This window comes from Phymastichus coffea, unplaced genomic scaffold, assembly GCF_024137745.1.
Source record: "Phymastichus coffea isolate CEN01 unplaced genomic scaffold, Cenicafe_Pcof_1.1 PCOF00010, whole genome shotgun sequence".
Taxonomy (NCBI): domain Eukaryota; kingdom Metazoa; phylum Arthropoda; class Insecta; order Hymenoptera; family Eulophidae; genus Phymastichus; species Phymastichus coffea.
Window position 1 is genome coordinate 153,616 of NW_026706821.1, and position 15,643 is coordinate 169,258.

The window sequence follows — 15,643 nt, forward strand, 5'->3', positions numbered from 1 at the left end:
ATTGAAAAATTATCGAAAGAAGGTTTTTCTTGTGAAAATTTAGGTTTGCCGAAACCACAAAATGTATGTAATGTTGAACAAGAGAAAGATCAATGTTTAAGATCAGAAAGTAAGAAATTATTTGAAAAAATATTTAAAGATCTCAATGAAGATCAAAAAAAAATCTATCACGAAATTTTTACGAGTAAAAATAAATTATTTTTCATTGATGGACCTGGGGGATCTGGTAAAACTCATTTATATAAAACAATTATATATAAGTATTTATCAATGGGACGGAAAACGTTATCAATGGCTTGGACCGGAATAGCTTCTATATTATTGCCTAAAGGTATGACGAGTCATAGAACGTTTCGATTACCTTTTGATTTAACTGTTATGTCGCGACTCCGTAGCCGTGACATGTATTTGTTTAATATGAGTAAAATTTATTTTATCACGGTATGATTATGATATAATATGTATAATGGCAGGACTTACCTGGGTTATATATATATTGTTGAAGATGTTGATAAATTATTATTTTACTCCTTGTTCCTTTATATTATTTTCTTCTTAAATTGGTTTCTTTATTATTGAGAATATTTCGTATGGAAATTATAGAAATGAACTTGATACACTTTATTTAATAATATTTAATAACACTTTATTTAATAATTGGATTTCACTCAATGAGTTGGCAGAGTCAACTGGTACAGTAGAATTGTCGCGAGTCGCGAATCAACTGGCTAAAAAATTGAGACGCTGTTTTATATATTGGCTAACTGACTTACATTTAGTTGTCGAGTAATCAAGTTGATGTTTCAATTTCTCAATTGAGTTTTCTGCTGAATTTGATTTATTAATTTTTGCGTTTCGTAAAATAAAAAAAAGTAGGTGAAATACATTTTGTGCTTATTTTGCTACTTTCAATTCGCATGATTGCCGTTGATCTCAAAATGATTTAATTTTACGTCTCAGGACGTAACACCTCCGTGGCTAGATAGTTGCATATCGATGCGATATCAACGTAAAAGAAAGAAATAGTTAAGTTTATATCAATTTGAGGTCTTCGTCAATTTTACTTGGTTATAAATTTTATCTTAAAACTAATAGTAATTATATTCTGAAAATGATAATATTTTGTATAACGGTGCAGTAGAGTTCCATTTTAGGGTCTTTATTTATATAAATTTGTGATTATTATTAATGCAAGTCTAATGTGAAGATTGGAGTATCATATTTGTTTGTTTTGGAAATTTCGTTTGGAATTGGTGCTGCAGGTATGATTTTTGGTGGTTCTTTGTGTATGGTTTGGAGATATAGAGGTGGTGATTTTTGTATGGTGGTTTCTGGGTGGTCAATCACTATTTGCTGCAATTCATATTCATTATTTTTCGTTGTGTCTTTGTATTTTTGTTTGGCGAGTGGTTTGTTTAACGCTATCAGTAAGTGTGTGATAGAGCTGAACACTGCTGCTAGCAAATATGTTGAGAATCCATATATTGAATGCAACGTATATCCTCTGATTATCACGTTAAACACGCTTTTGACGCATTGAAATATGATAATACTCATTATAATGGCGGAATTTATAGAGCCGAATTTAGTGAGTTTATTGATGGTTTTGGTCCAGAGGTTTTCTGCTAGATCGGTTAGAGTTTTTTCAGTGAATATCAAGTTTGATATTAGTCCTCCTTGCATACTTTCGTCGCCTTGCATACCTCTTGCAATTACGTTGAGGAGTGCTGTTTCCTCCATAGGAAAGAGTATATGGTCCTGTAACTGTTGCAGATCTTCTTGAGAATAAATGCCACTGGTTGCTAATGACTCTAGTTCGGTCGGTTGCCATGTTATTGTAGTATTTGGTTTCAATGTCAAAACTGCGTTAGTTGCTTTTCTTGGCGTTGGTGTAAGATTTATCCATTGATTTCCAATTTCGTAGTATTGGGGGATGATTGCATTGCAGTTTATTTCTGTTCCTGTTTTCAGTAAGATGTGTGTCTTTGGTGTGAGGTAGTATGTTTCGTTTTTTGATTTTACTGGAAGTTGTACGAAACATCTGTTTGTGTGAAGTAGTTGGACTTCAGTTGGCGTACATTGTATGATATGTACGGCTTCCCCTGCCAGCCAAGCTATGTACCCAGGCTTCTCCATGAGGCTATATGCAAATTCGTCAGGTGCAATGGATGCAATGGATAGGGAATTGTATAGGAATTTTCTGTCCAGTTCACATTTTTGTTTTAAAATATTTAAGTAAAGGTTTTTTGTTTCTAACCTAAAATGTTTCTCTACATACACGAATTTACTATTAAAATACGTGAATAAATCATAATTAAGTATCCCTTGCTTTGTCCGAATGTCATTGTCATATAGTACATTGATGTTAGACTTTTCATATACAAAAAGTTTTGGGTGGTACAAAAACGTTACTCCATGTTCCGAAATTATCGGCATAGGTTGCTCCTGAGCAAGATTTTCCCTCTACTTTTCCTGCTAAGTCTAATCCTTTGGATGTTGTAGAGTTAATTTTTAGTCCTGTTATAATGTGTACGTTATCGTATTTGAAAATACCCGTTTGGTGTATGTTATTACAATTATCGTGTGATATATCGTAAACGTATTCTTGAAGTGCGTTTTCTGTTGGGCCTAAATGGCTAAACATGCCGCAATGAAAAACTGTACGTTGTATTACTATTTTACATTGGATGATTTTTATCGATTTAAATTCGGTTTTTTGTAGTAATTCTATTGTAGATTGTGTTGAATTTATTTTTGTTTCGTGGAAGTCACATTCTCCAGTGTCCACAAGGGAGTATGTTGTAATGGTTGGGTTGGTTGAAGCGCAGTTAAATCCGATGAGCCCTTTGCTTGTTTGAATGAGAGTGATTAGTATTAATATAACTAGTGAATATTGTTCCATTGTATTTTCTGAAATAAAAAGAATATTAATTTATTTGTTTAACTAAACTTAATTTATTCGCATGAACTGTTTTTGGTTTCCCGTTGTAATTTATTACAACGCTGCCTTTTTCTGTTATTTTTAGTATTTCAAACGGTCCTAAGTATTTATTTTTCTCCAATTTCCCCGGGTTTGGTTCTTTCATGAACCAGACTTTGTCTCCGATTTTGAATTCTATAGGGTTCATAAATCGGTCATAGTATTGTTTTGATTTTTGTTTTGAAATTATTAAGTTTTCTCTAGCCATGTGTGCTAGTTCGTTCATGTTTTTTATTAAATTTTCTAAGTATCCGTTAAATGTTGGTAATTGTTCGGATTTTTTCAGCGGTACGCTAGATGGTAATTTGGCTGGAAAGGCAAAAACAAGTTCATGTGGCGTGAAATTATGACCAGTGTGAATGCTTGTGTTATAATTAAATTGTGCCAATTCTAAAAGTTCATCCCATTCACATTTTTTTGATGTGAATTGTTTAATAAATTCACAGAGAGGATGGTTAGCTCTCTCGACAGAGCCGTTGGATTGTGGTGAGAATGATGTTGTTTCGATTTTTTCGAATTGAAATCGTTTTGCTATTTGTTTTAGCAGTTTACTTTTAAAGTTCTGAGCTTTGTCGGTTAATACTACTTTTGGTGTTCCGAAAATACAAATGAATCTTTTTATAAAGGCTTCGCTTACCGATTCCGCGGTTTGATCTTTTAACGCTGTGAGAGTAATAAATTTTGAAAGTTGGTCTTGTTGGTTTTCGTTTTAGTTTGTTTCTTTGGCATTCTTGGCACATTGAAATTCTTTTTTGTATGTTTTTCTTTAATTTTTCCCAGCAATATTTTTCTTTAATTTTATTGTAGGTTCGGTTTACTCCTGAATGACCTCCGAGTTTAGAAGTGTGATATATTTTAAATAGTTCGTTTCTTTGATCTATATCGCTTATGTATTCGATGTGGTTCATGCAAACTATGATTTTAATGTTGCTTTCTTTGAAGATTGTTTTGATTATGTCTTCTATTTCCGACCACCATATGTTTATTATGTTGATATTTTTTGAAATACTTATTGTTGAAATGTTATTTTGTATTAAAAGGTGTTTTAAATTTTCGAACAGTTCGGTTAGATTTTGCTTTTTTGTTTCTGCTGATGTAGCAGTGTTTAGACATAAAATAAATATTTTCTTTTTTCCATAGTTTAATGTATCTATTTCGTTTATAGATAAGTTTTCATTGATTTTTAGGTTCTTTTTTATTAGTATACTGTTAGTGTTTTCATCTAATTCTTTGTGTTTTTCGGATATTATGTGAATTATGTTGTCGTTTCGAAATTGTATTGAATTTTTACTGTAAACGATGTTATCACTATTCGTGTCATTATTTTTGTTTTTTTAGTGTGTTTATTTTTTTCGTTTTGATTATTATTCGTGTTGCTGAACTTGCGTGTACGTTTTCTTTTGTTCTTTTCTTGAATTCTTTTGTTATTCATAATTTTTATTTTCCCGTTGTTATTTAATTTTTGAGTTGGTATTATTCCATTTTTTGATTTTGCTTTCTGTGCTCGCGTTGTGACACATATTTTAGCTTCTATAGGGTTTCTTGATAAACAGTCAGCTGGGCCGTTTTCTTTACCCGGGCGGTAAATTATGTCGAAATCGTAATCGACTAATTTTAATCGCCATTTTTGTACTCTGCTATTGTTATCGGCTGATTTTAATGATAGTAGGGGTTTGTGATCCGTTACAACAGTAAATTTGTTACCGAATAAGTAAGTTCGGAATGTTTTGATTGCGAAGATTATTCCCAGAGCTTCTCTTTCGTAAGTCATATAATTTTGTTCTGTTTTACTTAGAACTCTTGATGCGTATGCGATGGGTCTATCGTGTCCCAATTCTCCTTGAGATAGTACTGCGCCTAAGCTATGGTTTGATGCATCTGTTCTAACGATGTAGGGTTTATTAAATTTTGGATATTGTAGAATAGGAGCTTCACATAGTAATTTCTTTAATTTGTCTAATGCTTGTTGTTGTTCTATTTTCCAGAAAAATTTTACATTTTTGTGTAAGAGTATAGTTAATGGTTTTGTTATTTCAGCGAAATTCGGAACAAAACGTCTATAGTAATTGCAGAGTCCGAGGAATTCTCTTACGTTTTTTGTAGTTTTTGGTGTTGGGAAAGCTTCGACGGCTTGTATTTTTTTTTTGTCTGGTTTGATACCGGATTCGCTTATAATGTGTCCTAAAAATGATACTTCTGTTTTTAACCAGTCACATTTTTGAGGTTCGAGTTTTAGACCAGCTTCTCTTAGATTTTGGGCTACTGTATAAAATCTTTCGTTGACTTCGTCTACTGTTTCTCCGAAAACAATTATATCGTCAATAAAGACAAAACATGTATTGGCAATTAGGTCGCCTAGAACTGTGTTTAGTATTCTTTGAAATGTTCTAGGTGAATTTATTAGGCCAAATGGTAAAACAAGGAATTCAAATCGTCCTAAAGGATGTATACTGAATGCTGTTTTAAAAATATCTTTTGGATGCATTTTTACTTGATGAAAGCCTGATTTTAGGTCAACGACGTGATAATATTTTGCTTTCCCTAGTTGGTCGAACATTTCGGTTATGTTTGGAATTAAATATGGATCGGGAACAGTTTTTTCATTTAATTTTCTGTAGTCGATAACTAATCGCCATCTGGTTTTTCCATCTGCCAAGCTTTTCTTCTTAACTATCCATGTTGGTGCATTAAAAGCACTTTTTGAATTTTGGATTAGTTTTTGAGATATTAGTTTTTTCACTTCTTCTATTGCGATGTCTCGTAATTTATGTGGTAAGGGGAATTGTTTCACATAGACTGGTTTATCGTCAATTAAATTTATTTCGTGTTGTTCTATGTTGCAGGTACCTAATTTATCGCCTTCAACCCAAAATATGTCTTCAATTTTTTCAATCAATTTTTTCATTTTTTTATAATCATTTCCTTGTAGGTCAGTTAAATTTATTTTTTCGAAGACTTTTTCTTTGTGGTTTAATTGATTATTTTCTGATTCTTCTTGTTCTTCTCCTAGGAAGTTTATACTGCCTGCATGAAAAATTTCATTTTCATTGACATTGAAATCTGTATTTTCCGTTAGGTCGATATTGTCTGGAAAATTGTCTAAATCGAAAGAAATATATTGGTATGTTTGAGTTTCTTCTATTATGTTGTTTTCAGGAGGGAATTCTATTTCAGTATTTTCTTTTATGACAGACATAAATTGTTTATAGTTATAATTTTCGATAAATTCGTCATTTGTGTTGGATATATTGTCATTATTCATTGTCATATTTATATGGTTAATCAAAAGTTTTACTTGTAAAGGATTTTTTTCTAATTCTAATTTTAAATTTGTAAGTCCTTTTGAAGGGAAGAATGTTTTGGTTGACTCATTACAAGTTTCTATATCCTGTTTCGTATTGTCTGATGAAATTATTTCATTGTTTAATTTATTTGCTGTTGCAGTGTTCATTTGTTCGGTGATTGTGGGGTATATTATTTTTGTATCATTTTGTTGTAAATTATAATTATTTTCAGGTACTGTATAATTTTTGTCTTTTTCTTTTTCACATTCTTTTTTATTTTCTTTATTAATGTTTTGTAGAGTTTTGCTTAGAAAAATTTTTTGTTCTTCTGTTATTCTTGTTGCTGTCCTTTCTTTTTTTTCGTTAATAGCAATTGAATTGTTTGTATTTAAAGGGACTGATATGAGTTGTATTTTCCGATTATTTATTTCCAAGTAACCTTCGTCTAGTCTTAATTTGTGTTCTTTCAGAATAGGTATTCCTAGTATTCCATCGTAAGGAATTGAAAATTCTTTTGGAGCAACGTGGAAATCGACTAATAATCCATTGATGATTATTTTTACTAGTCCTAATGTTTCTATTGTTTTGTCAGTAATTCCTGATAGTGCAATTTTCTCGGAATCTAGTATGGCGTTTGCTGGTATTTGGTTACTTTTTATAATGTTTATTTGAGCTCCACTATCAACCAGTAAGTTGAAATTAATGCTTGAAAATGGATTTGGTATTTGTACACTGAAAAGATTTTCGAGGTGCAGCGCCCTCTCAGCCGCATAACCAGTCCACACTTAACCTTAAGAGACAATACCTCGTTATTGAGTGGCAGCGACCTGCAATGCGAGGTGTAAAAACTCAAAACTAGACGGAGAGCAGTTCCTCCAATATATCGAGGGACTAGTACTCGACTAGTCGAAGAACTGTTCATTGGGCGCATGGTAAAGTTGAAGTAACCTGCGCTCATATGTATATAAAATTCGTTTTTATTTTAAACCAATACATCAAAAACGCATATTATTTAATACAACACTTAAATATAATGCTTAAATTAAAATTCTAATTAGGGTTTAGTTTTAATTAACAATTTTTAGAATAATATTGAATAATGTAGAATATTTCACATTTTTCTATGTGATGTCAAAAAAAGTTTTAATCATTTCATCACTTCAAAACCTTTCAATGACGCCAATATTGTTACAGTTTTATAAACCAGAATGTGAGCAAACTAGACGTTTCTTGAATGGCCTTTTAGATTGATAAGGTGCGATATTTTTTATAACCGAGAAACAAGGCTCATAATCGGGTAACGCTTCATGATTAATAGAAATATCATCACAAGAACCTCGCTCTACAACATATGAATGGTAATGAGAATCAAAATACGTTTCTCTGTACACTTTTATCGTAAAATATATCCTATTTTTAACAATCGTTATGTCTGTAATTTCACCGAATGATTTAAGTGTCGATGAAACATCCGTAATCAAGAACAGGCCAATTTTATACAATACCCCAGTAATTTCAATTTTTTCCACTTTATGAATTTTACCATCATTAAACTGCTCTACATTCGATTGAGTAAGTTTTGTGAATTCAGCGCAATGTACATTGTAGCATGTTTTAAAAGCTTCTTTCGTTCCTATTGTAATGAGCAAATTTTTTTTACAACTGGTTGATTGGGCAACAGACTTAATAGAACGATGACGCGATTCAAAACGCATTGTGGAAAAGTTGAAACAAGGCCCTAATTCTAATAGCTGTCTCGCATAATGAAGTAATAAATGAAATTTCGGCTTTAGAGAGTGACACAATTTTATATATAACTCATGGTGTTTTTTTACTAGATTTGCTAAGTTTTTGGCTTTTATTCTAGTGACATATCTACATGTAAATATGTCAAGCATTTGCCTTAAATATTTGATTAATTTCCAATACTCATCGTCTTCATTAATGAAGTTTCCAATCATTAAAGGTAGGTATCTCATCAAATTTAAAACTTCTGCCGCTGACATTTTCAAGGTATCATTATCTTGCAATCGTTTTATTTTTATGATAGGCGGTTTATTGACAGAATTTGATGACCCATAATCAAAATTTTCAATAATATTGTTTAATGTTTGCAGAGTAAAATACTTTTTTTTAAAAATTAAATTGCAAAATACCACATGTAAAACATATAAACAAACTCCCTCCAAGTAATCATGCATCATATCCAAACTACAGTTTCGAGTGAGATGGAAATTGTCAATGTTATGGAAAATGCACAGCTCTCTCACGCCAGTCAGTTTTACGTTTTTCAGATGAACGTCATTCAAATAGTTTGTTTCGGTTCTAAGAATATTTTTATCTTCAAAAGTCAATCTAGATGCTAACTCGACAGTACATTTGCAAATCCGACAATAGTAATCGCTTTTAAATGATTTTACAAAGCCAAATATTTCGTTCAAACCAAGGTTGTCACCCAAAACTAACACAAGTTGAAACTTTATCTTGCGAATTGTTTGATCATAAAAAATCTCTAATCCTTCTCTATAAAGAAAATTCACTTCTTTAATCAGCTTGTCAAAAATCTGAGCTAGCGATAAATCTTCGTTCTTTACATCTTCAGAATGAAGTAACATACAGAAAAAAATTGCTTCAATAAGTGATGCTAGGCGTGGTGGAAGACAAGCCAATTGGGCGTAAATGACTGCAAATTTATTTACACCGGCACTACTTCCTAAAGCATTACCACATTCTATCTCATCATAATAAATATAAAAGGGTAGAACTAATTCACCTAAAAATTTTGGAACGTATCTTTGCTGCCATAATTTACCTTGTATGACATTTTTAATAAGTTTTGTATCTTGACGAGAAAGATTATCAACGTAATTTAATATTTCACTTAAAATGCCAGGAGTTTCTAAAAAACACTTTAAAGTGTGGCGTAAAGGACTCCATAGAGCATGAATCGGTTTAAATTTTAGTAATTCTTCATTATTGACTAATGTTAACTGTAAAGTTTTTCCAATATCAATAACTTGTGGCTCACTGTATCCTTTACTTTTCAAAAATGTCATTCGTTTTGGTTCTGAATTTAACTTTTCAAATAAAAAACTATGCTCGCGAAAGACAGAATCTAAGTTACACCGCGATTCATTAGAAAGCTCTTGATTACTAAAGGCATTAAGGATATCTACTTTCAATGATGGCAAATAAATGTCACGATGGAATTTGTCGAAAAATGATATAACTATATCAACGACTATTCTTGGTAAATTAGGATCATTATACAGTTGCAAAATCAATATTGTGATGTAATTAATAAATAAAAGTAAATCCATAATTAATTAAACAGTATAACTTAACACGTTCAATTAAAGTGATGTATTAAATACCGTAAACTAGCAATAATACTAATATTTTAAAATACACTTCACTTCATATTTTTAATTAACTTCAACGGAATCAAGTATATTAGAACCATCCCTGACAAGTGGGATCTCTCTTGCATTTGCTGACTCAGCTCGTGCTGTTTGTTCCCTTGGAATGTCTAATGTTTTTAGAGATTGAATTAACGTTCTAACACTTTGTGAAGTAACATTTACGAAATAAGGTGACTTCTTACTAGGGAATTTATATACCCAAAGCTGAATAAACAGCCATATAAAGTCACAATCCCTTGGCCAGTAACGCAAAGCAAGACAGCACTTGAAACAAACTCCTACAGCTTTTAAAGGATCCTTGTATGAAAACAATTGGTTGTTGAAGACAATGTACGCTTTCTCAATTCCATCTACTGGTCCACAAAATATCAAATATACGATCGGAGTTTCAATGAAATTTTGTTCGTACTCTTTTCTTTTCTCATTTAGTTTGCTATGATCCTGAAAAAATAAACATTTATTTTTAATCTATAAATTTATAAAAACTAATGTTGAATATTTAGCCTTTTTCACATTATAAAATTGATTTACTGCTTTGCATACAGATTAAATGATTATTACCTCTAATAATAAGATAAAAGAATCAGAAACAATACTTTTTGACACTGTTTTAGTAGCTTTTATACAGAAAGGGAGTGCCACAAGAGCTAAAATATCATCGTGTTTGCCTAAAATAATTATGAATACATAAATTATATTGTAGCATTTTTATACACATAATTAGAGTACTATAATAATCACCTGTTTTAATAAGATCAGCGTACTTGTTTTTGAATTTTACAATGTCTTGACCTCTTAATCGACTGAGGATCTTCAAAATATTTTTAGATATCAGAGGCCATTTGTTTTCAAATAAACAATTGTAATTCTCTAGATGACTTTCCTCGATTACGCCACTTTCTTTTAGACCAACAAGTATAATTTGAAAATCAATGTCGAGCTGCAACAAATTCAAATTATATTTGGATATTATTTTAAATTATTTTACATTTTTTACTAGTAAACTTTTATTTCAACTTACTAAATCCAATGCAGTTGCATCTTTTAGACATGCAAAAGTTTGGACGTAGGTCTTGGTTGATAGTACAAACTCTGTTTTCTCCTTTTTAATGAGCTTATTATGCCTCAAAGTGAAGCAATCTCTCCATTTGGCGCCTATTATGATTGTATTATACTTTTCGCGATTTGGATCAGTTAAACAATCAAACTCGGGTCCATAATCATCTACAAATTCAAAATATAAAAATTATTTTTTATATGTATTCATAAAATAGATGTTTTTTTTAATTCAACTAACTCACTTGAAATATCATCTTTATCAATGGAGGAATCTTTCATAACCTTTTTATCGCTGTTCTTTTCAGGTAAAATCCCAGCTAGTGTTAAATGCTTCCTGCACTCTTTGTAATACCAATATAATGAACCACCTTCGGGATCCTCTTTACTGTATGGAATATACAACAATTCCTTATCAATCGATGGCATTAATTCTTTTATTTGATCAGCAATATAATTGAAAGTGGCAGTAGTTATGCTGAAAAAGAATAAAATCATTTTAGAAACTATTTAACTTATTATCAATCATGAACATTTAACGAGGATTCAACTATACTCTACTGAGACATATAAAGCAATTTATGTATTAGTAAACGGTTAGTATATTTTGCACATATAAGTAAATTGTATTAATGACTAAAAAATGTTGTATTTATTATAAAAATGAATGTGTGACATTGAAATTATGATTGTTAGTATACTGGACAAAACATTATAACATATAATTATGTATGAACTTACAAATAGTTTATTGGATCTTTTTCCAAAAAGTGATAAATAACAATATGTTTCAGTCTTCGAAAGTCAATAATTCCAAAATTTTCGTATTTGCCTAAAACTATTCTACCTTCTAAGCTTTTGCGCAAAAGATAAAATATTTCATTTTCTTTGAAACTAAAATTATCTGCAATAACATTTCATACAAACACCAATTAGAAATAATAATCGTTATTTGATGTATACTAAATTAATAGCCAAAATTATGTATTGAGTAAAAAAAATGGAATTGAGGTTAGATTAAAAACGAATTCGTCCTGTTTGCCAACTAATACCTATCATCAAATTCTACAATCGTCCGTGACGAATTACCTAATACCCTTTTTATTTTAGTTAATTGTTAATATAGTCAGTAATATAACATGAGTCTCGAAAATTCCATACCTGATCTACGTTTCGGTTTTTCTCCAGTTTTGTTTCTACCTTCATTAGACCTCGGAGCACTTGAATCCATTGCAAAATCTTCATAATTAAACAATTGATAAGTTTGAATGTTTTTCATCAATAATAAAAAATACTTACAATAATGAGTTCCTTTCAGCGTTCTTCTTATAAAGTCAATAGAGGCACACCGCTCGCGCACGTGTTCACATGTGCAATCACAGTTAACGCGCGCTTTTAACTCGATGTTATCGAGGGCTAGTTCCTCGATTCGCCGGGCGTTCGCTATACTCGCCACTACATAGAGCAATTACTCACTACCGAGCAGCTATCCGTCGGTAGAAGTGGGGCAAGTCCTCGAAAACTCAAGCATATTAGTTACTTAGTATTTCGAGGCGCCACCACGTGGGACTCGGGAACTACACCTCAAAAGTCTTTTCAGTGTATATATTGTAATAAATTTTCTAATTTTAAAAGATACATTGATACTTTAGTTTTTAATGTATTTTTGAATTCTACGTTTTCTTTACATTCGAAACATAATTTTTCTTCTGTTGTTATTCTCACGTTATTTTGATTTGCTGAGTTAATTATGTCAAGTTCGTTTGTGTCAGCAGTTTCAACGTTTAGTGTTGTCATTATATTGCTTTTTGCTTCTGTAGTAAGTGACTCACTATGTTGTTCTTCCGTGCACTTGATTTCGGAAGAATCTATTCGTTTCCCTGATTATTTTGTCTAAAGCATTGTGAGTCTGTATGGTCCGTTCGTTTGCAAATTGAGCAGAATTTTTCTTGACTGCTCTCTAGTGATTTTATAATTGGACATGCTTCGATTTTATGACCTGTTTCTTTGCAATAAGAACATACAATGCTTTTTTTTGCATTTTTCTCAAGTGCTTTTATTTTTAAGCAATTTTCGATTGTGTGATTTCGCATGTGACAATAGTCGCATTTTGTATCGTTGTTTCTTCCAAAATTATTATATCGTGTAGGTCTACTGTTGTAATCGTTGTTTCCATTTCTACGTGTATTGTTATTAAAATTTGAGTTTGTATTATCTCTGTTATCATTGCTTCTATTGTTTTTAGTGTAGGTGTTCAAAATTTTTACCAATTTGCAGTCGTTTGTTTCATGACTTTCTTCGTTGCAAATTGCACACGCTGCGATTCTGTAATTTCTCATTTCGTCTGAGTTTGGACAAAATTTTACCGAGTGGCCGATTTTATTACAACGTTTACATGTTACATTTGGACAATTCAATACTGTGTGTCCTGTACTGTCACAAGCCGCACAAGGATCTGGTGTTTTAAGAAGTTTTAAACAGGTGTATGGGCTGTGTCCACTTTCTTTACATTTCCAACATACTTCGTATTCTGTAATGAATGGGCATTGTATGACAGAATGTCCCATCACTTGACAGTATTGGCAATGGTTTCCTTTTATTTTGTTAAATTTGCAACCGTCTATTGAGTGTCCTTTAGCATTGCAAAATTTGCATATGAGTTCGATTTTTGATTTTGCCACTTTACAATTGTTTGATAGGTGGTCGTTAGATTTGCAATATACGCATGACCCGTTGTGACAAAATAAAGCTTCATGATTGTAGCTTTCACAAATTTGACAATTGTAAATATTATTAACATTTGCCGAAACGGTAGTTGAATCAGGTGTGTTTTGGGTAATGTCGGTAATTCCACCCATTAATATTTTATGTTTTTTGAATTTTGTTTCGATTTGTATGGCTTCTTGTACAGCAGTGCTTAAATTGTTATAATCTTTTAATTCTATTCGAATATTTTGTTGTAAGCCATTTTTAAAATTTATTAATGCGTCTTCATTTATTGTTTTTTCAAATGCCTTAAAGGTTTCATCAGTATCTACTTGTAGTTTTTTTAATTCTTTGATCTGTACAACTAGATCTTTCAACCGATTTGCATATGTAAGAACTGATTCGTTTGGTTTTTGAATAATATCCGTAAGTTTCCCGTATAAACTATGAATATTATCTAAAGAAGGAAATAATTGTTTTATAGCTTTAATATAATCGTCTATTTTATTGATTTTTATATTAGCTAATGCTTTATAAATTTCTCCACTTAGCTTGCATTTTAAAATTGGTATTAAATTTGATTCATCTATTTCAGAAACTATTGACTTTGCAGTTTTTAATTTGTCGATATATTCGCTGAGTGTTATGTTTTTGCCGTCGAACTGTGGGACTAAATCCGCGACATACTTGAGTGGTAATCTCAGCGGTTGCGACATTTCGCTGACGTTTGCTTTCGTATTAATATTTTCGATTTGTTCAGTTTTCTGTAATTGGATGTTTGAATTATAAGGCACTAATTGTCCGAAATTTTCGTTTTTGTTTATTAAGTTTTTTGACTCACTACAAATACTTTGTTCGTTTAAAATACCACCGATGTCCGTGTATTCGTTATTATTAAATGAAGAGTCGTAATTTTGATCGAAAGTGAAGTCTAAATTCGACGGTGAATTCGGATATTCAAAATTTAATGTTAATTTTTGTTGTGAGTTTTCTTCTGGAATATCGGTGTCTAATATATCAATTAATTTTTCTTGTGTTATTTGTTTATTTAACTTCTCTAGATTTTCTGAAATTTTTATTTTATTGTTCTCGCTATTTGTTCTAGGAGGAGAACGCGCGAGTTTATTTGATTTTTTAAAAGGATTTGTAATAGATGTGCTTGGTTTAATTATACCGCTTTTTAATTCTGGTTTAGTTTTTACTTGCAGTCACGTAAGTCTTTTCGCGTTGTCAGAACTAGAAGAATCTTTATTGTTCATTAAATTTTTTTTTTTTTTTTTTTTTTTTATAAGTTTTACTTGATGCAAAGTAAACACCCTTTTTGTACCGGAACCAATTTGTTATGTCGCGACTCCGTAGCCGTGACATGTATTTGTTTAATATGAGTAAAATTTATTTTATCACGGTATGATTATGATATAATATGTATAATGGCAGGACTTACCTGGGTTATATATATATTGTTGAAGATGTTGATAAATTATTATCTTACTCCTTGTTCCTTTATATTATTTTCTTCTTAAATTGGTTTCTTTATTATTGAGAATATTTCGTATGGAAATTATAGAAATGAACTTGATACACTTTATTTAATAATATTTAATAACACTTTATTTAATAATTGGATTTCACTCAATGAGTTGGCAGAGTCAACTGGTACAGTAGAATTGTCGCGAGTCGCGAATCAACTGGCTAAAAAATTGAGACGCTGTTTTATATATTGGCTAACTGACTTACATTTAGTTGTCGAGTAATCAAGTTGATGTTTCAATTTCTCAATTAAGTTTTCTGCTGAATTTGATTTATTAATTTTTGCGTTTCGTAAAATAAAAAAAAGTAGGTGAAATACATTTTGTGCTTATTTTGCTACTTTCAATTCGCATGATTGCCGTTGATCTCAAAATGATTTAATTTTACGTCTCAGGACGTAACATAACTGACATAAAATCAGTATTTTTGAAATATGATAGTGATAAAAGAAAATTACGAGAAGCTGAATTAATAATTTGGGATGAAGCTTCTATGATACCAAAAAATGCTTTAGAAATCGTTAATAAGACTTTGTGTGATGTATGTGATAATGAAGAACCATTTGGAGGAAAATTAGTTTTGTTAGGCGGAGATTTCAGACAAATTTTACCAGTTATGAAATATTCATTCAAAAACACCATAATAATTAATACTATAAAATATTC